Source organism: Xyrauchen texanus, chromosome 1 (genome assembly GCF_025860055.1).
Source record: "Xyrauchen texanus isolate HMW12.3.18 chromosome 1, RBS_HiC_50CHRs, whole genome shotgun sequence".
In the NCBI taxonomy this organism is placed as follows: domain Eukaryota; kingdom Metazoa; phylum Chordata; class Actinopteri; order Cypriniformes; family Catostomidae; genus Xyrauchen; species Xyrauchen texanus.
Window position 1 is genome coordinate 14,446,035 of NC_068276.1, and position 26,339 is coordinate 14,472,373.

At 36.5% G+C, this 26,339-nt stretch overlaps 1 pseudogene; it reads right to left on the reverse strand.

Annotated features, from left to right (window-relative positions):
* The window catches only part of LOC127621800 (elongator complex protein 4-like), an 89,665-nt pseudogene that overhangs the window by 26,727 nt on the left and 36,599 nt on the right, over positions 1-26,339 (reverse strand).

Consider the following 26,339-nt stretch of genomic DNA (forward strand, 5'->3'; position numbering starts at 1 on the left):
TGCACATGTGAATTGTAGTCAACATATATCAAGGTATGCACGGTGAATGCTATAATGAAATTACGCAAGCAAAAAGAGAAACTCAAAGCAAAGTTCTATTAATGCTTTATCATTGTTAATGAGCAAATCATTGGATCAAATAATTATAGTTGTGTAAAATGTACAGTCAAAGATGCCTCAGAAGAGATACCATTTGCTCTGACATAGTGTAGCTCTGTCCCTCGCCCCAATACTCCTGTCACTCAGCATTACTCCTCCTCATCAGCTTCGATGGGAAAGTTTGTCTAAAGCAGAAATATCAGAGCTAGGCTCATAGTTCACAAAGCTAGGGTCAAAAAGCCTTGTCAAACACTGGGCTGGCTTTGGTCGCAAAAACATTCTTTAATATGGATCTGGGACCCTCCCATTTAAACTCATGAATAATCTATTATGCTACATTAAAGTGAATTCATTCCTCATTAATATGCATTTCCATTGACCTCGGTCATCTGTTTGGGTTCCACTGAAAAGCCAGCCAGCTGTGGGTGTCAGGGTATAAGATGGTCATAAAATTCATAAAGGTTTTATGACCAGTTACTCAATGGCTGGGACTGTTTAAAGGCTGCGTTTTAATTTAAGTAAACTTTCAAAGAACTCTCCCTATCCATATTCAAAAAGGAGAGAGGTCAACACAAGTAACACAATATTTCTACTTTCAAATTTGAACTTGTAAAAGCACTGCTTTATGACTGTGCCAACACCAAGTGTAAAGTACATACTCGCAGACAACTAATGAGTTGGATGTGTACATATACTCCCAAGGTCTACCATTACTATCCAACCACAATTTTCAATAACATGATGGTACTCACCCACAAAACCTCATTAACCTTTGCATAAAGCAGTTTTTTTCCCATTTTAACTTTTACTAGTGCACAGAGTTTGGAAACTAGCTGCAGTTGGAAGTTGTTCAAAAGCTCATGGAGCTTTCAAGAGTGTGGGAAAGTTATTTTTAGCCGCCATACCAGAACCGACAGAGAAGCCCGAGCACTTCTACGCGGTCATCTCCTGCTCCGGATCAAAATTCCACCTTTGAACTGTCTGACAGTGTAACAGGTGGGGGTGAGGTGGGCTTTGCTGATGATGGCAAGTTTTTCTCAAACTGTGTTGCCTCTATCAGAAAGTGAAGCAATGTATTTTAAAGTGTGTGTTTTTCCCCACTCCTTTTAGTTATTGGAAGTCTGGCTGTTTTTGTTCAAATATTTAATTAACAGGGAGCAGGAAAACATGCTTAAAATAAAGTATATATATATCAAAATACATTTCTGGGGTAATCAACATTATACAAATGCTGTCGATTGAACTTAACTTATATTGAACCCTGAATATTCCTTTAAATCTAAACTAGATTGTACTTTTTTAGCTTTTCATTTTATAACCTCCATATGGTTAGCATACTGAATAGCATACTAAATACTAAAGTAATACCAACCAGACTTTTTTTTAACACACTTTTAACACCATTAACCATTGGTTGACTGATTATTGATTAATCAGATAGCGAAAAGTTGCATTTTGTTTCTCGCAAATTTGGACAGAAATTGTAAAATACCTTTTTTTATTATTTCTGAGGTGACACCTGAACACTGTTAATATTGTTAATTTGAACATTTATAATGATGTGAAAACAATAGTAGCACGCCACTGTTTGAATTGCCGCATACTGTCCTGCTTCATATACTGTTTTAAAATAATAAAATAAATAATAATAATAGTAATAATAATAATACATGTTAGTTTTCTATTGCAAAAAAAGACATATTCAGATGAAATTTTCTGCTGTAAAATATTTTAGTAATTTAAAGGGTAAAAGAATGTAAAATGCAACCGTAAAAAAGTTCACTGATTAACAAGAAAATACATATAATTTTATGGTAAAAAAAAAAGTAAAATGTAGTTTTTTGGATGAAAAAAGTATGATTTTACTGTATAATTAAGAGTAAAAAATATATATATTATATTTAAAAATAGAATACATGTACTTTGATGGTAATTAAAAAATTAAAATCAAATAATAAATCCCAAAAGTTCTTGCATGACTCATCACATTTCATTTGATTTCATGAGAATATTTATGTTTTTTCTTATTTTTAATTCCAGATATTTAAATTGGGGTCTTCAGTGTTATATGTGAAGTAGTTCCGTTAGTTTAGTTATTGTGCATTGCATTGTTAGTTAGTGTGCATTGCACACCGGAAAAGCACACAACCTCCTCAACTCTAACCTTTGCCTTTGTAAGTACAGCATGATGCTTTTACCGTCTCTATAACAGACCAAAACCTTGATTTAGAGTTGAGCTTTTGCCCATCAGCTATAGTCGAGAGATTCAAGTGAGCTTGGCTTATCTTCAACGAGATGTTTGGGTGCAGGAGAACGTTAATATTAGATTACATTGGACATGTAGGGCCATGACTCTCTGAGCTAACATCAGAGGCTTGATTTGACACTTAGTGTTTGGGCCTCCGTAGGTACGGCCAGATGAATAATAAATACTGATCTGACGTAGTGTTGCACTCGGGATGGATTCTTTGGAGACCAATCACATGGCATGGACAGGTCCACACAAGAAACGTCTGCCACAAAAATCCACTAGCTACCCACAAGGATTTCCACACACATGCAGAAACACCATGGATGAATTCCTGACATATAGTTCCATTCATTGTCATTCAGTCAGAATTATTCAATGCCCACATGTACGATAAATAAAAGTGGTTCTTCATTCGTGTAACAGTTCCAAAATCTACTGAGAGCTTTGGTCAATGGATAACGCACATTTTCTGTTTTATTCAAATATTCTGTCTGCACTGGACATGACCGAATACTGCACCACAACAACCTGATAGAGTTTTACATTACATGTTTCAAAGAAACATATGTCATTGAGTACCACTTATCAAATGACATGCTGCTAACATACAACAATCAGCTGAGAACTCAAGGCTAGACTTGAGCAATGGGTAAATGGTTGAATAAACATTGTACTACTTTATTTTTAATGGAAAATTATTTATTGGTAAATAAATATACTTTTTTTATTGTTGTGGTAATTTTAGTTAGTATCAATATTCATTCATGTGCATTAATTCAGTGAAAATAGCTATATAAAATATTCGTATAAAAACTCCCCCACAATTAATCATGTTCCTGGACCATAATGAGGAAAACGGTACCACCTTTTTTCAATAGGGGGCAGTAAGCGAAACTCAAGCTTAATAGAGCGCAACAGTCCATGAAATAAGACTTGAAACAACAGCCCACTCCCATGACAAACTCTATGATGCAAAGGAGTCGATCTCCCTGCACTCTCAAACTACTTATATATTTGGGTTTATTGGAATGTTTCGCAATAAAATATACTATATAAAGTGTGATGTTGTGATTCACCTCTGATCTGGTTGGTTTGGTTCATGGCTTATAACTCCATTATGAAGGATTTTTTGAAAATCCTGTGAAAAAACGAGTGGGAAAAATGCTTCCGGAACTCAAATGTTGAAAAAGTGGGCGGGCACTGTTGCGCTCCATAGGGAGTGAGCAGCTGTACCATTTAGTGGTGGTTATTTTAATTCATTTTACATTTATGCATTTGGCAGACGCTTTTATCCAAAGCGACTTACAGTGCACTTATTACAGGGACAATCCCCCTGGAGCAACCTGGAGTTAAGTGCCTTGCTCAAGGACACAATGGTGGTGGCTGTGGGGATTGAACCAGCAACCTTCTGATTACCAGCTATGTGTTTTAGCCCACTACGCCACCACCACTCCATACTGACTCGATTATTTTGATTCGGTTCACCAAAAACATTTGTTTGTTCATTGACCTTTAGATGGTGTTTTTTAAATGTCTTTTAATTCAAAGCGGTTTTGTGCATACCTATAAACGTATCTTAAATGCATTTCACTCCATTCTATCCTTGTTGAACACGATTGAACAAATTAATGACAGGCAGATCCTCATTCACAAAGTGAGTAGTTCATTTTGTTCGCAAACATGTTTACCACTACATTCAGTTAGTTCATGAACGACACCTCTCATCTCATTCAGACTCAATCGACCAAATAGTACAAGTTCAGTTAAGGGCCATATTCATTCAGCGGATAGAACCAGTGATATGCTCCTTCACAGCATGCACTCGAATGCTATTGGCTCATGCTATATTCAGTCTTTACAGGCATGAAAAGCAGTAAAGCTCATTGGCTTTGAAAGGGAGAGACGCCAGTGAACGAGAAATATCAGTGTCAGTCTATTTAGGTGAACGAGAATGATTTGTTCACTTAAAAGATTTGTTTAAAAAGACTGATTAGTTCACAAACAAAACATCAACAACTCAAGCAACAGCTCAAGATAAGCGCTGTTGCATTTAAACAGCTTTATGGAGCCAAATTCTGAATGCAGGGATCTTGAGGCTTTTTGTTTAGGTTTCAAACTACATTTCACTTCTTTACATTGCGACCTAAAAAACTGTTTATAAAGCTACGAAACCAAGGTGAGACAATCTAATGGTGCGTTCACATTCACCGCGAAGCGAGATTTTCGTGTCGCGATTAAATACAAAGTCAATGCAAAGATGCGAAAAGGCGCGAATTCACGGCGGGCGGCGCGAATGAAGCGAATGGCGTGACTCCAACACTCGAAATCGCTTCATTCGCATATTAAAATAAATCGCGATAAAAATTAGCATGACAAGTTGTCGCGAAAGCCTATCAGCATTGAGATTGTCTGGATGTCACTGACGTACTGATGTAGTAGCAGAAGAAATCTGGAGCAATGAATGAAAAAACTGTTGTAGCGGTGTGTGGGCACCCGGAATTGTATGACACAACGCCATACATGTACAGAGACCGAACGAAAAAAGACATAGCTTGGAGGATAGTGAGCAAGGAAGTTGGACTACCTGGTAAATTTTGAAAATATGCACGTCTACTTGATTCCAGCTATTGGTTGTACTTTACAATGAATCAAGTCATAGAAACCCTTCGCGGGTTCACGTTACTCGCATGAACGTGAGTTTAAACACACATTTATAATCCAGTGAAAATTATGAAATTTTCTTCATGTTGTATGTGAATGCACCATTTAAGTGTCCATCCTGCGTCATTAAGGCCTATGACGCATCCTTAAAAAAGCACTTAAATAAATTCATCACGGACAGTTCAAATACAAAATGGATTGCTGTGGACTGTAGGCTAATAATAAGCTTATGTTCAACAATATAGAAATAAACAATATACTGCCTTCTAAAGCCATTTTTTGTATTGTCTGATCAATGCTTCACTCGTCTGTCATAATAATGCATTTTAATAATCGAAATAATCATTTAAATCTCATATAATATATTTATAATTATTAAATAATTATATATTGAATTATTGTTATTAGAGGGTCTTACTGCACAAATACTTATATATGTGATTCATTGTGATTAATTTAATTCAAAAAAAGTTTAGACAGGATGCTTGGGAAATTTGAGTGTATATTATGACAATAAGTGATTAAATAATTAAATTCACATTGACTTCACGCTCCATTAATTTTCATTCAAACGCATCTGAACGTGGGAAACCGGAAACGCAAGACCATGCAAGGAAAAAAAGAGACCTCTTGGCTAAATACTAAGAATACATATTTCCTACATATTAGATGGTATATATTAACATTTTGAATATAATAAAGTTATTTGTAATTTATTATTTATTAAAACAAGAAGCCTCCGAGCATGACATCATAACTTGTCCATGCTAATAATAAGAAATAAACATATACGACAGTATAAATCTAGCTTCTGACACTGACCACCAGGTCATTTAGATATCGTATCAGCCACTGAAGAACCCAGATTGGTCGACCACTAAAAATAAACCTCCAATAACTTGACATCCTCAGAAACTCTGGGTTAAGAGTTGGACTCACAGCAGCAGGGCCCAGAAACCAACCAAACACAGACAGCAACCTGGCCCAGACACAATCAATCAATCAAGATATTGCCCCAGGAGAAGAACCTTCAAAACTATGATACGACAACAAAAAAACAATTACTAATGGAATGCTTGTGTGATTAGGAGAATTACAAAACAAATGTTATGACATATGTACTTTAAATGTGCCCACACAAGTCTTAAATATGCCCAAAACCTGTGCAACTTAATTTGGAATTAAAACAAAACTCCATGAACACCTGACGGTTCAACTAGTCCAAGTAAAACAATGCCAGTATTGCGATAAAAACACTCACACCTGATGGTGCTCAACCCATTGCTTTGCTTTCAAGATTGCACCTCTGTAAGCCCACAACTAATTTTACCCAAATCCTGGGTTGAAGATCATCCGACCTCACCTTCACAACCCCAAATACCACAAAGGTGTGTTCGGCTCAAGCCTGGGTCAGGGGTCACGCAGGGGTAAGTACAGTTTAATGACATACCTCTTGTATTCCTATCTCAGTCCTCAGTTGATCAACCCACATGAGCGATCAACTGACGTGCATGAGTATGCGTGAGTTTTCTAATGACGCTTTTCCTCACAACCCCTCTCTCTACCTGCCGGAACAGGGACAGAGGTTAATTCTTGCCAAAGGGCATTCTGGGCAATTGACTGCTCATCAACCGCCAACTGAACTTTACCAGTCAGTCAAAGACAAGCAGCCAAATGTTCCTCTGGTTAGCTGAGTGACAGATCCAGCTGGATTAATTACATTACTGCAAAGAAACTGCTTCAACAGCAAAAGCGCTCATGAATCACGTATAACTCTGTTAGATTTCACTTTACAATTTTCAAATATGACAGATTTAGAGTAAATCAGCTTTGTTGATGATTATTCTGAAAATCAATTATATTTGATTATTAAATGTATACATTTTAATGTTCTTTTTTTTAAAGTAAAATAATTAAGGATGCACAATTTATCTGCGACAATATCGGTGTCAGCTAACATTAACGTTTCATTATATTACGGGCATCGATTTGATTAGGATGATATTGGTATCATGGCATATTATATAGTATACACTTTCTATTCTGGGTTTCATATTTTCTACAGTATAGCAATGTTTTGATGCCTGATTTCACTTGAATTATGCACAATTGCATATGTGAGCTTTAGCGCATTAGCTTTTGCATTGCAGGATTGAGAATGAGATTTTTTCACATAACATTAATGAGTATTTGGGGTGGAAATATGCTTAAATGTGATGGAAAAACAATAACTATGCAAAAACATCTTGGTAACATTTTAGAATAAGTGAATATCTATTAAAATGAGCAAATGCATTATAATGAACTCACAATAAACAATATTTATTTCATGGCATTTCAAAATTTACAAAATGTAATTTAAAATGTACAATTGCTCATTAGTTCATAATGCATTAATTAATGCTAATATACACAACTTTTAAAGTTAAAAATGAATTAGTATATGAAGTATATCATGTTATTAACATTCACCAGGATTAATAAGTGCTGTTCATGTTAGCCATTGAAACGAATATAACCTTATTGTAAAGTGTTACCTAAATCTCAACTGTGGCATAAAAACAGACATTTCTTCAAGAGATTCACTCACCTAATATTTCAACTTGAGGTTTTTGCATGTCTTATACATTTCTGTGTATGCACACTAATTTCTGCCATATTTATATCTTGTTGCCATGACATGGCTGATCTATGATTGACGTGCGCACTCTTAACGACCTCTCTGACATACACTTGGTCTGTCAATCACCCTTCAAACACAATCATTGAACACAGATAAGACCTCTGATTCACACTGACTCATCAAAAAAGAAGGCGAAGAGCATGTCTTTGTGTGAAAGTTGGAATGATGATGTCTCAGTGTTACCAGCAAATACTGTAGGTGTTAAAGTAAAAGCTGATTCTTGTTATGGTGACAACAGATGATCTAAACTCACTGAGTGCTTTATTAGAAACACAATGGTCCTAATAAAGTGCCAGACGTGGTCTTCTGCTGTTGTAGCCCATCCGCCACAAGGTTCGAAGTGTTGTGCATTCTGAGATGCTATTCTGCTCACAACAATTTTACAGAGGGGTTATAGGAGTTACCGTAGCCTTTCTGTCAGCTCGAACCAATATGGTCATTCTCTGTTGACCTCTCTAATCAACAAGGTATTTCCATCCACAGAACCTCCGCTCACTGGATGTTTTCTATTTTTGGCACCATTCTGAGTAAATTCTAGAGACTGTTGTGCGTGTAAATCCCAGAAGATCAACAGTTACAGAAATACTCAAACCAGTGTGGCACCAACAATCATGCCATCGTCGAAATCACTGTGATCACATTTGTCCCCCATTCTGATGGTTGATGTGAAAATTAACCGAAGCTCCTGACCCATATCTGAATGATTTTATGCACTGCTGCAACATAATTGATTAGATAATCGCATGAATTAGCAGATGTATGGGTCTTCCTAACAAAGTACTTAGTGAGTATATTTCAAACAAAGATGTTATAATTGCATAAGAAATACCATCATCATGGATAAAGGGCTGAGAGAGGTATCTAGTTGGAACACATACAGGCTATCTGTGAGGCCGCAGTGCAAAACCATTGACATAATTTTTTCAACCCAATATAAACCCTGCACGGCATATTTGTTTGAGTGTATTACAAAGGTACTGGGGTGACATTGTTCAACAAAGGTCTGTTTGTAGATCTACAGGTTGTAGGTGTAAACCGGGACGTTAAGACTAAATGGTGAAAATCCCCTATGTAAACAGGTCCATGCATAATTTCTAATGCATTTTTCCCATTAATTTTCTCCATAGGAATTTCTAGAAAATTCTCCAATAAAGAATTGTAATCCATGAAACGAAACCAGCCAGCACTGAGATGAATCACAACATTAAAATATCTGATTCAAAGACAAAAATAAATAAAAAATCTGGAATAGAGAAAAAGGTACAAGACTGAGTGCTTCACTTTTTTGGGGGGAATACAATGTGCAATGTACTGATCTGATGAGGCATTGCAAATGAGAATGAAATCAGAAATGTCGGAATAACATAACAGCATTGACTATTTTACCCAGTCTACACTGGAGGCATCAAAGTAAACATCTAAATGATGTGCAGCAAACATGAACAAATCAGATTAAACCATTAAATGGTAAATGGTCTGCACTAATATAGCGACTTATTAACAATAGCGGTATTCAAAGCACCTTACACTGCATCTCATTCACCCATTCTTACACACATTTACACACCAATGACGGCAGAGCTGCCATGCAAGACGCTAGTTGAATTGGGAGCAACTTGGGGTTCAGTGTCTTGCCCAAGGACACTTCGGCATGTTGTGTGGGCCGAGAATCGAACCAACAACCCTGTGATTAGTGGACAACCCACTCTATAACCTGAGCCACAGCCACCCCAATAACTAAATATAACTTTTTGTTCAAGGGAAAGACATTGGTATAACATATACCACTGACTCTTGAGATAAGGGACAAAAAACATGTTTTAAATCTGATTAAAAAAACATTATTTAATACTAAATTAATTTTAAATAGATATATTTGTAGACAAAGGTTTCAAATAACAATAAAGGGAACAGGTATTTATAGAAATGATTTTTTTCTTAAAATTTACATTTACTCACTACATAACTTACATCTTAAGGTAATTGGTTTCAACTCTGTCAGACACACTAAAAAGCATGCTGTTTTAATTTGATCCATCCAACAAGAGTGTAAAGTCTTGAATTATCTAAAAATCGTGTTCAGTAAAGGAGTAAAACGAGAGATGTGCATGCCGGTATATGTTGGAGCGCTGGTATTTGTCTTGGGCAATAAGTGTGTGATCTCCAGTGGGCGATCTCTGGACGTCATAGCACTATCGGGGGTGTTGAACTATATCTCTTGGGGCCCCCTCCTTGGCTGAGCCCCTGAATGGAATCCAATGAATTGGATATGTACAAAGATCAGGTGAAAAGATGTTAAGATATATCACATTGCATAAGAAGACACACATTCTTTGGTGCTGCTACAACTCAAACCTACACTGCAGCCCCCCACAAACTCTAAACGGCTGGCTCATTAAACAGCCATTGAGGGAAACCACCTTGACTTTTATTGACCCTATAAATCTGGTTAGGAGTGGATGATTTAAAAGGCAATGACTTCCGATAAAATAAACTTCCTGATTAGCTATTAACAGCTTCAACAGTGATAAGATATTTAGGGGCCAATGATGGGGCTTCGCTGAAAGCCTGGGCCCTTTCATTTGTCTCCATTTGATGGACAGGCATTCACTGGCTGAAAGTGGAGTGTGTCTGTGTGTTCACTGAAGTTTGTATTGGTGGCAAACACAATAAAACATAATAACACATGAATGCGAGGAAAAATTGGCTTTGGTAGTAACTTTAAAAAAAATAAAATAAATACTGTGTATACTGTATATAAATTGCTCTGGAAAAAAAAGCAGAAGTGAGCAAGTTTTCTTCCAGTATAACCTTGTACGTGGCCTGATTCATACGTCCTTCACAAAGATGAATCTGCCTGATTTCAGCCTTGATGAAGCACCCCCAGATCATCACTGATCCTCCGACTAGTCATCTAATGCTTAGCCGGAGACCTGGAGAGGTCTTCAAGCCACAGTGTCTCGCACCCACTGTGAAATTTGGTGGAGGATCGGTGATGATCTGGGGGTGCTTCAGCAAGGCTGGAATCGGGAAGATTCGTCTTTGTGAAGGACGCATTTATCAAGCCACGTACAAGGTTATCCTGGATTAAAACTTGCTTCTGCTCTGACAATGTTACCCAACTCTGAGGATTGGTTTTTCCAGCAGGACAATGCTCCATGCCACACATGCAGGTCAATCAATGTGTGGATGGACGACCATCAGATCAAGACAATGTCATGGCCATCCTGATCTCCAGATCTGAACCCCATTGAAAACCTATATATATATATATATATATATATATATATATATGTGTACATGTGATGAGTATGTATGTGTGTATCTATATATGCAGTGGTGGCCATTTGTTTGCAATTAATTGATATCCATTAGAGAATATATTTTTGTGAATATTTTGTATGAAAGATCAAAAGAATAACAATAAAGACACATTTTTCACAGCAGTCTTTGCACACACACACACACACACATATATATATATACATATATTATATATCACTGAGATCACATTTTATCCCCATTCTGATGGTACATTAACTGAGGCTCATGACCAATATATGCATAATTTCATGCACTGAACTGTTGCCACACTATTGGTTGATTAAATAATCGCATGAATAAGTAGGTCTTAAGGTATATCCAATAAAGTAGTCAGTGAGTGTGATGAGTTTCTAGAGAAAGCAGTTTCTGTTTTGCCATTTTTTACCTAATATTGACCTTAAGACATGCCAGTCTATTGCATACTGTGGCAACTCAAAAACAAACACAAAGACAACGTCAAGCTTCATTTAACAAACCAAATAGCTTTCAATTGTGTTTGATATAATGGGAAATTATTTTCTAGCACCAAATGAGCGATTTAGCATGATTACTCAAGGATAAGATGTTGGAGAGATATGCTGCTGGAAATGGGGCCTGTCTAGAATTAATCAAAAATGACTTTTTTCAAATAGTGATGGTGCAGTTTTTTACATCAGTAATGTCCTGACTATACTTTGTGATCAGCTGAATGCAACTATGGTGAAATAAAGTATCAATTTCCTTCCGAAACAGCAAAATCTCTACATTATTCCAAACATTTGGCCGCCTGTGTGTATACAGAAAGCATTCATAAAGTATTCAGACACCTTGAAGCATTAAAATATTATTATTATTATTATTTTCTTCACATCATTCTACACTCCATACCCCATAATGAGAAAGCAAAACACTTAAAATTTAGGTTAGGTGCATCCCATTTCTCTGGATCAGCTTTGAGATGTTCTGTATAAGATCTCGGAGCTAAAAATGCAAATCAGAGCAAAAACCAAGTCATGAGGTCGAAGGAACTTCCTGCAGAGCCCAGAGACAGGATTGTGTTGATGCACAGATCTGGGGAAGGCAAAACATTTTTTTTACTGCACTGAAGGTTCCTAAGAGCAAAGTAGCTCCATAATTACTAAATGGAAGCAATCAGGGGAGAAGGGCCATGGTAAGAGAGGTGCAGAGAGGTGACCAAGAACTCGATGGTCACTCTGGTTGAGCTCCAGAGATCATGTGTGGAAATGGGATAAACTTGCAGAAAGACAATTATCACTGCAACACTCCTCTGATCTGGCCTTTATGACATAGTGGCCAGACAGAAGCCTCTCTTCAATATTTTTTTTGAAAGCATGGTAGTGGTAGCATCATGCTGTGGGGTTGTTTTTCACAACTCTGTGAATGTCTTTTAGTGGCCCAACCAGATCCTGGACTTGAACCCAACCAAACATCTCTGGAGAGACCTGAAAATGGCTGTGCACCGACGGTCCCCATCCAACTTGACAGAGCTTGAGATCATCTGCAGAGAAGAATGGCAGAAAATCCCCAAATCCAGGTATGCAAAGCTTGTCACATCATCCCCAAATAGACTTGAGACTGTAAAAGTCTCAAGTCTTGAGACTGTCGCTGCAAAGGTGCTTCAACTGAGTACTGAGTTAAGGGTCTAAATACTTATGGCAAAGTGACTTCAGTTTTTCTTTTTAATACATTTGCAAAGTTATCAAATATCTGGATTTTGCTTTCTCATTATGGGGTATGGAATGTACATAGATTGATGTGAAAAAATAAAATAATTTAAAGCATTTTAGTATAAGGCTGCAACATAACAAAATGTGAGAAAAAAATGGAATGGGTCTGAATAATATATGAATGCACCATATGTGTGTGTGGCTACAGGTTGTGGGATTTTGGACCCTGCATAAAACACAAAGACAGCAAATGACTCTTTGGTGATTTGGGAAGTTTTGAGAGATAATTTATATAGTCACTTTTACAACAATATATTTCCACTGGCATTTCCTCAGATGAACGTAATGTGCAAAAAAAGTGATTTGACCTGTGGGAGCAGTATATAGTAAGTGACTAAATAAATAAATAAGGCACTTAAGACTTTATAAGTGCATTCATGAGACTTCAGAAGAGACATCTCTTGAAGTAATCCTAAGGAGAGGTGTAACAACTCCAGTCTCGAATCAATAGTTTCAACCTTTTAAATTGGCACTCAATAGCTCAGGAAAATAAACAGGAACTAGTGAAGTGTAGCTAATGTCAACATCAATTCATAATCATGACCTCCTAATATGTTCACTGGTTTGAGAGATGCGGGGGAAGGAAAATACAATTAGTAATTAAATGGACTAATCTCAGCGCTAAATGTGTCTTTCTCTTCCTGTTTTGGAACCTGTAATTGTTCCAAACAAATAAACATTGTGTTCTAGCTAAATAAAAAACAGGAGAGAACTGTAATTGAAAGAGGAATGCATAAAGAATAAGATCAAAGAAGCTGATTTTCTTGACGTATTGTGAGGTCATTACTGTGTGCTCACCTCAATTGTAAACTGCTTCTTCTTGAGTTTGAAAGCCAAGTCTTTCGTATTGGGAACTTCACACGTCAGATAGTTAAGACGCGGCACCTGACGAACATGCAGAAGACCTGAACATAGAAGAAATGAATGGCAAATCATATTGCTGAAAACTGACAATAACATAATGCAATATGCTGGATATAAATATAAATGTGACCACAATCATTAAAATAATAACAATCATCTGCATTTAATATTTTATAGCAACACAATAAGAAAATCATACTAAACATCTTGAATATGCACCAAATATTTCTATTTAAAGTACCTTTTTTATAGCTTGGATTTATGTAATACTGAGTAATAGAGAGCTGTAGCAAAGCATAATGAGTGTTACATTGAGGAAAAGCAAATTATGTAACATTACTCATTATTCTGCTGTTCTTAAGATATGTTATGTAGTAACGGTTATATAAAAATAGTAAGGCACTCAAGTCTGTGCTATACTATATATTGAGCATTTAGTCTACAATATATATATATATATTTTAGGGCTGTCAAACAATTAAACATTTTAATTGAATTAATTACACGGTGTCCCGATGGTGTAATTAATCACGATTAATCGCATATACAAATATATGCTGAGAAAGCCCTCATATAACAATAATTCAATATATAATGATGAAATAATTATTCAAAGTTATCTTTAAATATTTAAAAATTATATTTATATATATATATATATATATATATATATATATATATATATATATATATATATATATATATATATATATATATATACATATACATATATATATATATATATATATAAAAATATAGTTTAATACTTAAATATAAATATAGTTTAATACTTAGAACACATCTTGAGATCTCTTAGTTCTGATTTGCTCTCCATCAAGTGTTTTGAACGCAAGAACGTAACGCATGTTTGTGTTGTGCTGCCTTCTGAAGGGTTGTTTTCTTCACTGTATAAACTGCGCGTTACCATACTGCTGAATTTCACTTACTGCCCTCTGGAGTAAACAGGTGGTATTACAAGCTTGCATTTCTCCGGAATCTTCCTTATTACGGTCCGGGGGCATTGTGATTAATTGCGTACATTTTTTTTAATGCGTTATTTTTTATTAAATTAATCGCACTGAATTAACACGTTAAATCCTAATATATATATATATATATATATATATATATATATATATATATATATATATATAATGATCAGCCACAACATTAAAACCACTGACAGGTGAAGGGAATAACATTTATTATCTCATTACAATGGCACCTGTCAAGGGGTGGGATATATTAGGCAGCAAGTGAACAGTCAGTTCTTGAATTTCATGTGTTGGAAGCATGAAAAATGGGCAAGCGTAAGGATCTGAACAACTTTGACAAGGGCCAAATATTGATGGCTAGAAGACTGGGTCAGAGCATCTCCAAAATGGCAGGTCTTGTGGGGTGTTCCCAGTATGCAGTGGTTAGTACCAAACAAAAGTGGTCCAAGGAAGGACAACCGATGAACCGGCGACAGAATCATGGGTGCCCAAGGCTCATTGATGCACGTGGGGAGTGAAGGCTAGCACGTCTGGTCCAATCCCACAGAAGAGCTTCTGTTGCACAAATTGCTGAAAAACGTAATGCTGGCCATGATAGAAAGATGTCAGAACACACAGTGCATCACAGCTTGCTGCATATGGGGCTACGTAGCCACAGACCTGTCAGAGTGCCCATGCTGACCCCTGTCCACCACCGAAAGCACCAACAATGGGCACGTGAGCGTCAGAACTGGACTATGGAGCAATGGAACGTGGCCTGGTCTGATGAATCCCATTTTCTTTTAAATCATATAGACCTCCAGGTGCGTGTGCGTTGTTTACCTGGGGAAGAGATTGCAGCAGGATGCACTATGGGAAGAAGACAGGCTGGTGGAGGTAGTGTTCTGGGCAATGCTCTGCTGGGAAACCTTGTCTCCTGGCAATCATGTGGATGTTACTTTGACACGTACCACCTACCTAAAGATTGTTGCAGACCAAGTACACCCCTTTATGACAACGGTATTCCCTGATGTCAATGTCCTCTTTGAGCAGGATAATGTGCCCTGCCACACTGCTAAAATTGTACAAGAATGGCTTAGGAACATGACAAAGAGTTCAAGGTGTTGACTTGGCCTCCACATTCCCCAGATCTCAATCCAATTGAGCATCTATGGCATGTGCTGGACCAACAAGTCCGATTCATGGAGGACCACCTCGCAACTTACAGGACCTAAAGGATCTGCTTCTAACGCCTTGGTGCCAGATACCACAGGACACCTTCAGAGGTCTCGTGGAGTCCATGCCTCGACGGGTCAGAGCTATGTTTGCGGCATGAGTGGGTGTGTGTATATATATATATATATATATATATATATATATAGTTTATTTATTTATTTTTACCAGGCTTTGATATGCCTTTAAACAGACTTTCATTGTCTGCTGAGTTTTTCTGTTGGCACATGTAGCTATCACCTTTCACACTGGCCACTATAGCATTGTATCAACCATTATTTTATTAGCTGCACCAATGGGCAGAAACCAAAACATACGAGAGAAGGAGTGCAGCAGAGGGAGGAGAGAGAGAACGAGAGAGAGAGAGATGAGTGGAGGATGGGAGTAAAACAAGGTCACTCAGCACAGGGGCATGTTGGGAAGAGAGAAAGCTTTTTCACCTTCTCATTTCTTTCCCTCTTTCATTTCTCCTTTTTTCCTCTCAGTTATGCTATTGTAAAGTAGGCGGTAGATATATGACATTAAAAATGGAGCACTGAGGACCAGGATGAGGAGATAAGAGGAAAATGTGTGTGTGTGTATGTATGTAAAAGGCCCGATTGTAAAGGGACCCATGCGCTAGGCTGATTCCGCTCGAGTTGATTCACTGTGACAGGACTTCCAACATGCTTTGTGCTGTGGATGCACCACAGGAGAGAAAGAGTGGCCTCATGTATGTCTTCACATTCACTATTGTCTGTGAAACCTTATGGCAATGCACTAATTCATAAAATGAGGCAAAAATGATAGCAAAAGCAAACAATAGCTGGAAAACTTCAAACAAGCAATTTTCTGGACACTCAGTATGTACATATACAGTATGTTTTTGAGACTTCTGTGAAAAAGTTAATGATCTGGAAGCACTGCATTCGATTTTATCTTATTTGTTTACAAACATTGAACATCTTAAAAACATCAGATTTAAAACCTTAAATCACAAACATCCCAAAAACTATGTTCTTACTGTCATTCTAACAGGGACATCGGGGAAATAAATAGCAGCTAAATAAATACCTGAAAATTTTTGTTCCAGATGGAAAAGTACATCAAACACAGAAACTACTTGGGAATGGAGCTGTCATTAAACTAAACTAATAAGATAAATAAATAATAATAAAAAAACAAACACTTTGGCAAAATTATCTGCGACCTGACAATGTTTTAAAATATTTTTAAAATAATAAAACTAAAATTAATAACACTTGAAAAAGAGACTGGGACCTGACCAATAAAATATAAAATAAATGTTTAAATAATAAAATAAAATTAACACTGCAATGAGGAAAATGTAACTGTGACATTACCTGAATTTAAAAAAATAAAATTTTAAATAATTAAACAAAATAAACACTGTGGCAAAAGTAACTTCAACCTGAAAATAATAATAATAATAATAATAATAATAAGAATAATTATAAAATAATAATAACCAAATAACTAACAAAAAAAAATTAATAACACTGGCAAAGGTAACTATGACCTGAGGATTTAAAAATATATATATATATTTTTTATAAAAGTTTAAATAATAAAATCTAATTAATAACACTTTGGCAAAAGTAACTATGATCTGAAATATTTTTAAATGATTGTTTAAATAATAAAATTAAGTTTGTTTTAATTTTTTTAAATAATTTTTTTAAAAATAAAATAAAATTAATAAAACTGGCAAAATTAACTATGATCTGAAATTTTTTTTTAAACGATTGTTTAAATAATAAAATTAAGTTTGTTTTTATTTTTTTTTAATATTTTTTTTAAAAATAAAACAAAATTAATAAAACTGGTAAAATTAACTATGATCTGACATTTTTTTTAAACGATTGTTTAAATAATAAAATTAAGTTTGTTTTTATTTTTTATAAATACATTTAAAAAAAATAAAATAAATTATAACACTGGCAAAAGTAATAGTAACCTATTTTAAATAAATGTTTAAATAATAAAACTAAATGAATAACACTGTGAAAAAGTAACGGTGACCTGAATTTTTAAATATGAAAGATAATAAAATGTAAATAAAATTATTAAAAGTTTGAAATGCCAATTCATTAAAATAAAACTTTACATAATAAAACACTATAAACGAATCCTCTGAGGTGTTTCGTATATTTAAACCACACCTTTCAGCTGTGACGTAACATGTAGAGCAAATGAGCGCAGGAAGAAACAGGGCAGGGGGCGGAAATGAGGAGAGAGGACTTTCTGTAAACAATCTGACCTGTACATAAAAAGGACCCAAAAGAAGAGAAAAGAAATGAAAAGACACAACATGAAGAGAAAAATAAAACAAGGGAGCATAAAAAGGTAGAATAACAGAAAAACGGAAAGAACGTGAGCCACAAATATCTTCCTCGTCTGTAGAATAGCCACAGAGAGGTTTTAGCCAGTATGAAAATATTGATTCTGCAACTCTGTGGCCCCTGAGGGCTGTGCTGGGTGCTTGTGTTGGGGAGGGGGGGCTTTATGTGTGTGTGTGCGTGTGTGTGTGTGTGTGTGTGTGTGTGTGTGTGTGTGTTTGCTGTGGCAGCTGAATCTCCCCCCGGCAAGTCTGCCAAGGAGCACGTCTGATTGAGCAAAGCTACACTAACAGGACCAGACAGCCAGAGAGAGGTCCACCCTGCCTGCCCCTCTCTACTAATGCACTTTACTGCACGGGAGTGCATGTGTGTGTGTTAGAGAGAGTCAGAGAGAGAGAGGATGATGAAAAAAGCACAAATAAGACGAGGGACCAATGCAACAAGATTTTTGTTTTTTCTAAAGAAAAGGTGATTGCCCACGCAAAACTCACTGGCACAACGCAAGGGTTTTGTGGGTGGTTGCATAGGCGTTGCTTTTGGGGTGCTAAGATGTTCTGAGTGTCTCTAGGTGGTTGATAGGGTGTTCTGGGTGGTTGTTCATTAAAAAGAGTCCACCACAAGTCTCTGATATTCTTGTCTCTGGATGTGACCAGTGTCACTTAATTTTTATGCCCATTTTGTCAAGTTTGATCGTTTACAAAAGTGATAGATTACGTCTCCTTGATAAGCTACCCAATTCTGTAGTACATTGGTGCAGGGTGAGTTATGCTCTGAAGTTTAAAAACAATGGTTAGGGTTTTCAATAAACCCCTAACCCTTAAGTATGAGCAATAGTAATGGTGACGGTTGCCTTAGCAAATGTATTTGCACGTTCTTGTGTGTTTGCATATGCTGTGGTTCCTCTCACCGTGATAGTCTTTGTAAAGTGGGCTGGTCTCTTGCTCTGAACCTCTGAATGATTCCAGAGAGATGGCTGTGTCACTTAGTCTGACTATTCGTCCCATTACGGTTCTGTTCTGTGAGAGACAGAGAGAATAAAGAGTGTAATAAAGAGTAAGACAGGAAATATATGAAATTAGTGTAATGCAATGTGTATAAGTAATGCAGAACATCTAGAGAGATGCTGAGAGCAAACTAATGCTAATTAAACCCTACTAATGAGCAGGAGCACTCCCTCGCTGTGCCGACTGAATTAGGTCATCATTGTCACTTGGAAAAATGGAGAGCGGTATTCCAGAGACAGAATCTTCTTGTAACAAAGCATGAGCTTATAGAGCTTAAACCACCAACAGTTCAAGACATATTTCCACTGTCTTATAAATATGTGCTTTTGACATCATTTTAGAACTTTATTCAGTTTAAATTAAATACTGATAGTTGGCTTTCATGCATGTTCTTACACTGATTATGCTTAATAAGCTGGAAAGTTGTTAAACAGATTTAATGGCATTTCTTTATTGGAGTAAGGTCATAAAAGGCTAAAGAATAAACCAATCGGCACAGGTAGATTTTTGCCCATTACGCCTATTCCGTGTTGAATGTAAACATTTTACCGGCGTTCTTACTGGCTTATCCAATAGACTTTATTCACAGTAGAGCCATCTTTGATTTTTTACGTGAATGAAAATGAGTCTGTGAGGGATAGACTAGCCACCTCTTCAATGGCATGCATGGTATAAATCTCAGAGATTCCATCTGATTTTCCACATCTCATGCTGACTGGAGTTTTTTTGCCTACTGAATGTTCTTGGAAATATATTTTTGTCAATATTTTGTCCGTGGACTGATCCAAAAACACTTTAACAGAACAGCCCACTGAAGAGACTATGCGTTTATCACTCCTAGCCTAGTTCAAAGCACTAGCACATTTCCATCAAAAATCAAGATGGCGTTGCTGTGAAAATGGTCTATAAAAGTGTCGTCTACCTCTTCGCAGTTTGACGTCAAAAGCAGAGGATAACCCGATTATTTCAAGAAAACTCGCAGTTTTCTTGCTTTGTCGGATTTTTTAAATAAACTGATTTTTGGGAGTCATCGGCATATTGACTTGCATGTGAAATGGCTCAATGGGTATCTGCGTGATTAGGAATTTCACCTGATGGATTTCCCGATGGTTTGAAACTTTTCATGGGGTTCAAGTTAGGTACATTTTGATACTCAAATCTGCAGCATTGACCAACAGGAATTTGATTGGTTTGGCAGTGACCACTGCATGCGCAGTTCTTCATACATAAACTACACTTAATATTCACAATGGACGACAAAATAACTTTAGCAGAAGTGCAGCATAAAAAAGATGACAATTGTTTTTGTTAATTACTAAATTAGTTCGTTTTTGTAATTTTGGCCTGGCAGATGAGAAAATAGGATGGAAAAATTCCAGGCTTGTAGCAACTACATTCTGGCAACTACACACAACACGGCATCATCAAGGCGGCAAGTTTTGCAAAGGCAAGCACAACTCAGAGTCATTAAGCATCCCTTTTATGCTTAACTTTTATAACCCAAAATTATATTTGGATGCTTGAATAAGCACTTGAATAAGTATCAATCGTAACACCCAAACTAGGTTTTCTTTGGTAAGGATATCATCTGGACTATCTAATGCAGCCTCTATAAACTGCTGTGTTTGAGTCATGTAAGATTAAATCAATCAGATCAGAGTGGAACATTCATTTTGTGCTCGGACACATTGTGCGTTTTGATTCGCTGAATCACATGCTCTCCATATCTGTCTGTCTCTCTTTCTTTGATCACACGACTCATGCCGTGTCGCCATACGTCACAAATCTGGACAAACAGGATCATGAACCCACATCAGAGCTCAGAGAAAGATCCAAACATCCCATCCGAGTCTGAATCAGGCCAAAGATTTTTCCCATGGCTTTGTTTTCATAATGTCAGAGGGAAAATTCCATAAATATCTGCTGTTAAATGGTGTAAAAATGTTTTGAAAAAATCTAAAGCATTTTAAATATGCCTTACAGCTCATCAAGCTCATTGTGCTGCACATGTGTCACATACGTTTATGCTTCAAACTTTGTAGGCAAATCCCCTTTAAAGTGAAGTGTGAATCCTATCCCAGCTTAATATGCAGAGTCAACAATATTTAAGCCATTCATGGGTTGATTCACCACTGTGACTCTGTGGCATTGCTCTCTTTGTTGAGCCCAAGACGGAAACACTGACTCGACCATTGGTGTCTGTTTGTCCAACAAATGAAAGATGGGGAAATCGTTTAAGAAACCTGACTGAAAACATTAATTATTTTTGCAGTTCTACTTTGTTGATGCAGAAATAACTCATTTTAGGCTCTATTTTCGTAAATGCGCAAAACACAGCGCAATGTGCAATGACTGTTTGCTATGTCTTACCCAATTTCCAGAGTACTAATTCTAAGCGCAATTTTCATGCCAGCACAAAGTGCAAGTGGCCGTGGGTGGGAGTGCTTGTGCTATCTGTGGGCGTAAGTGATTGTGTTGTACACGGAGTGGCGCACTTTGCTATTTGCCTGAGAAATAAGTAATTGCGCTAATATATTTTAGAACCACGTCTGTTTTTAGTGCAAAGTCTAAACTCAGTTCCAACATTTGCAGTTTGGAGATTCCACCAGCAGGTGGTAATAAAGTTCACGTCTTTATGTCGATTATGTCACGGTGTTTATGATCTAATATTTATTGGTATTGTTCCACCTGTTGTCATAGTGATTTTTTTAGTCACTACAAAAGGTGCCGATGGAAGAAGATGGAGAGGGTAAAATGTTTGGATTTGATATGATTTTTTTTGGCCACTACTTTATTTTGATTATATTTTGGTTTCATTTGAAGTGGACTTTGAATTTAGAAATACTTTTTGCTTATTTCTGAATAAAATTGTTCAAAATCAAAATCAAGAAGTAATGTGCATGCTGATACAATCATTGTTAATACTAGCCATGATTTGTGTGAAAACTAAATCCTGATGAGAATCACATTTTCTGCATATTAAATTGAGCGTGTCACTGTCATAGAAATATGCCTGACAATCAACAAGGACGCAGTTAATGTGCACATATAAAGTCCATATTTCTATTCTTTTAATTAATTGCATACAATCCATTTACACTACCAACTTCTTATGCAATGAATGTTCGTTCTGTATTTGTATCGCTGGTGCTATACATGGAATGGAATATATGGGATGCAGATGGTGCAATAACCAGAGAAGAAATCCAAAATTAAATTGCACTTGACCCAGCCCATTAGCGCTATGTACGTGCAATTTCATCAAACCCTTAAAAAGGGCTCTTAAAATAGGGCCCTTCAAATTTAACTTTCCTCTAATTCCAGCAACAACAAACAAAAGTCCTGAAAACCATCGACCTGGTATATGAATACTTCACAAGTTCATTGGTAAAACTGCCCAAACACAGTCACACACTCTTAGGCCAAGACAGACCAGAATAGAAGGCAACTTATAGTGGTAGAGTGCAAGAAAGCACAAACACAGACAAATTTTGAAAGCAAGCAGCAAATCTGCAGAGAGCTCCACCTACTGGCCATTAATAAGCGAGAAAGAGAGTGTGCCATTAAAAGAGGGGAAAGGAGGAAGTGCTCTTAAGACAGAGAGCTAAGGCCATTGTGAAAAATTAATCTCTACACAACTCTTGAATATTTCATACGCTCTCTCTTTTTCTGTAACAGCTGACGAGGCCTAATGCAGTATTCATGCATCCATGTCCTTTCTCTTTTCTTTCCACCTTTTCTCTTTTTATCATTCCTCCAGCCCTCTCTCCCCCTGCTTTCATCTAAGGCGCACTTTGGGAGCATGCGCGCAGTAAGAAGTGTAGTTCCCAAATCTAGCATAAAAAATTAAACCCAAGCAGTGACGGTCATCATCACAGGGATACAACCTCAATGCAACTACACAATAAAGGCTATACAATACTATTGTGTCAGTGCATTGAAGATTGAAGTCCTAAATGGTCTTTAAGAAAATGTGTTTGCAATCTGATAAATGTGTTTGCAATCTGATAGAATCATGTTACTATATTTTAGCAAAATTGAACTACGGATCTCATGGTACACACTGTGGCAGTTAAATAAACACTAGAGGCACTATGATCAATTTCCATATGTAAAACAGCAGATTATGAGTTCATAAACTTGCCCTGTTCATCACACAATGTCATCTAATGACATCAAATCACTTTTAGTATAGTGCATGACTTGTCAACATGATCTCATGAGAATTTATGAGATTTATTCTTACGCAAAGTTTGACTCTAGCAAGCGTACATACTCTTACGCTTGCATAGACATCGAAATGCACAATATTGACATATTAACAGCATCTAATCATCATAATTTTACATATTAACACCTATAGAAACATACACATGTTTACATGTACTGTTTGAATTGATTAATATTGAATAATTCATGGTATTAATCAGTTAATTACATTTAATTTAGAATCAATGAGATGTGATGCCATCACATATATTTAATGCAGTTGACATTATAAAATGACATTTTAACGGTTTTATTCAGTTCTGTGTGAGTTCTGCTGCCCTATACAACGTTTTAAAGGATTATATCACTTTAACCAAAACTAAACTTTAAAATATTAAAAAGAATAAAAACTCTGTAATCATTTACTTACATGGGACACAAAAGGAGCTTTCAGAATATGCCAAAAAGCAAAATAAAGCACAAAAAGCACCATAAAACAATCATAAAATTAATCCGTGCTTTTGTTAGCTATAATGCAAATCTTCAGATTGCTTTCTGTGAAGAACAGACCAAATTCTAGCCTTTTATTCAATGATCTCTGTCTCTATCCATTGAGGCACAGTCGTGCACACCGTAACCATCAACCCACATTGGTTTTGTTTTCAAAATATTAAAATTGCCGCCTCAAAAAGCATTACGACCAGCGGTTTTATGGCAGTTAGGTCGAATGCTCGTTGGCTCTCAAGTGACCATTTGCAACATGTCGTATTCTGCGATGTATCTGTTTGAATGAGATATGACAGCGGCATTATGGAGTGCATCAGGAGAAGATTTACAGCGATTAATCATTTAAATTCCACTCCACCTCACACAATGCTTTTGTATGCCGTCAGGAAGCACATGGGATGCAGAAAATCACCCTTTGGACTACTTTTGTACTGAATTTTGCAATTTTTATGAATAAATTATTGTGATTAAAGTTATGTTTCATATGCTTAATAAATGGTTATGGTTATGTTTAGGAGTAGGTGTGGGATTAGTGACTGTAAAATATATATAAATTAATATATTCAATTAATATATACAAAAATGGTTGATACTGTACATTAATCTTCTTGTTACATGTTCGCATATTGTTGAAATGTGGTTATGTTTAGAGGTTGGGGTAGGGTTATGGGATCTAAAATATCTATAAACCAGTAAAAATTTACAAATATATTTATAATCGATTCATGTATTCAATATGTTTATAATGGTTTCATCAATATTTTATGCTTCTAAAGCTTTAAATACAGTATTATACATAAAAATTTTACATTTTAGACGATTTAAAAACGGTTTTAGTGTCTATCCAAACATGTACATTTAAATGTTACTAATATTAACGTACAAATATCTACGTATATTAATGAGATCAGGCTGGACTTGTAAGGTGATACATTTTAATGTATGCATTACATAACCAACTACATTTACAAGCTTGTTTAAGTGTGATCAAATTGTGTAGTTCAGAAAGAGCATTGCACCTGTGATACAATGGACCGGGGTACGAGTCCTGGAGAACCAAATCAACATGTGAGCCAAAAGTTTCTTAGAAACAGCACAAAATGATATGGATTTTTTTCAGCAATGCGTTTTGATGTCACAATTGCTGTTATGACACTATCGGTTTGGTTTAAGTTAATCTTACTTATTTATTAAACAGCAAAACTGGTTTGCACTATAGCATTAGGAATCCCTTCCTCAAAATGTCTTTACTACGAGCTATATGTGTTTAAGTCTATTGCACATAAGCTATATTGATCCAATTACAGTATTTGCTCCATCACTTCCACTGTTGAGGAACGCTGTGTGCCCCCCCCCAGCCTCCCTGAGAGGGGTTTTAGCATTTTGTCTCCAAGTGGACAAAGAGCAGCGAGATCTTGTCTTTTGAAGCGCTCTTAAACCACAGCGGCTGCGCCTGACTCTCGTTGCCTAATGGAGGCACAAAGAAAAGGGCCTCTCAGAAACCCAGAGCCTCTGAATGAGAGAAGCACCCAGAAAGACTCAAGACTGACCATTGGTTGGCTGAATGCAAAATTGAGGGCCTCAGACAAAGAATGTGGGTTCACGCGCCAATGAAGACGCTCTTCTGAAGGCCAAACACACATGTACTCAAACAGATAGACACACAGGCCCCCTGAACCCCAGCCAAGCGGAACCTCATTCACAGAGCAGAGGGGTTGATGCTTTGACTCCGGTTCATGGGGCTGTTATGGTTTGCCAGGGTGGACAAACTTATGGTGACCTCAATGCTGGTCTGTGACGGTGACAGTCAAATTCAAAAAGTCTCGAAAAGGCAGTTCTTTGGGAATAGTTCTGGAAGTTGATGATGGAAAAGGGTGTGGATGTGTCAAACATTAAAATAGCCCTCCCCCAAGTTTCTATAACACTCTTGTCCCTCGATATTGTGTTCGGCCCTCTTTCAATACAAGTAGATTTTTTGTACACATGGTAAAAATAGACAATTTGATAACTTAGAAAATTTCTAGCAGACCTAACCTGCATCTTGTCCCAACTACAGGGGTTATTCTTGAATTATGCCAAAGCTTTTTAAGATTTTTGTGATTTTGAATCTGTTATTATTTGTACTTTTTTATGTCTCTGATGTGCAGTCTTAATGTGATCATTGCTTGGCGTTATAGCATTTGCCTCCACTGTAAAACTAAGCTTAGGTTCCATAATCCACGTTTTTGGTGATTGATCACAAATGCAGCCAACTCATGATCTCCAGACTTTGATCCATCTGTCTGTATATAGAGGAGTTTGTGATGGAAACCTTTCTCTTACATTCTCTTAGTGGTTGATAGTCATTTGATAGGGTTTAAGATATTTTTGGTTCTTGTTAAATCCAGGTTCGAGGGGGTAATGTTGCAGAAGTTTGTCTGGTCCAGTATGCTTAAATCAGCTCTTATGTTTTCTAGATGGGGTT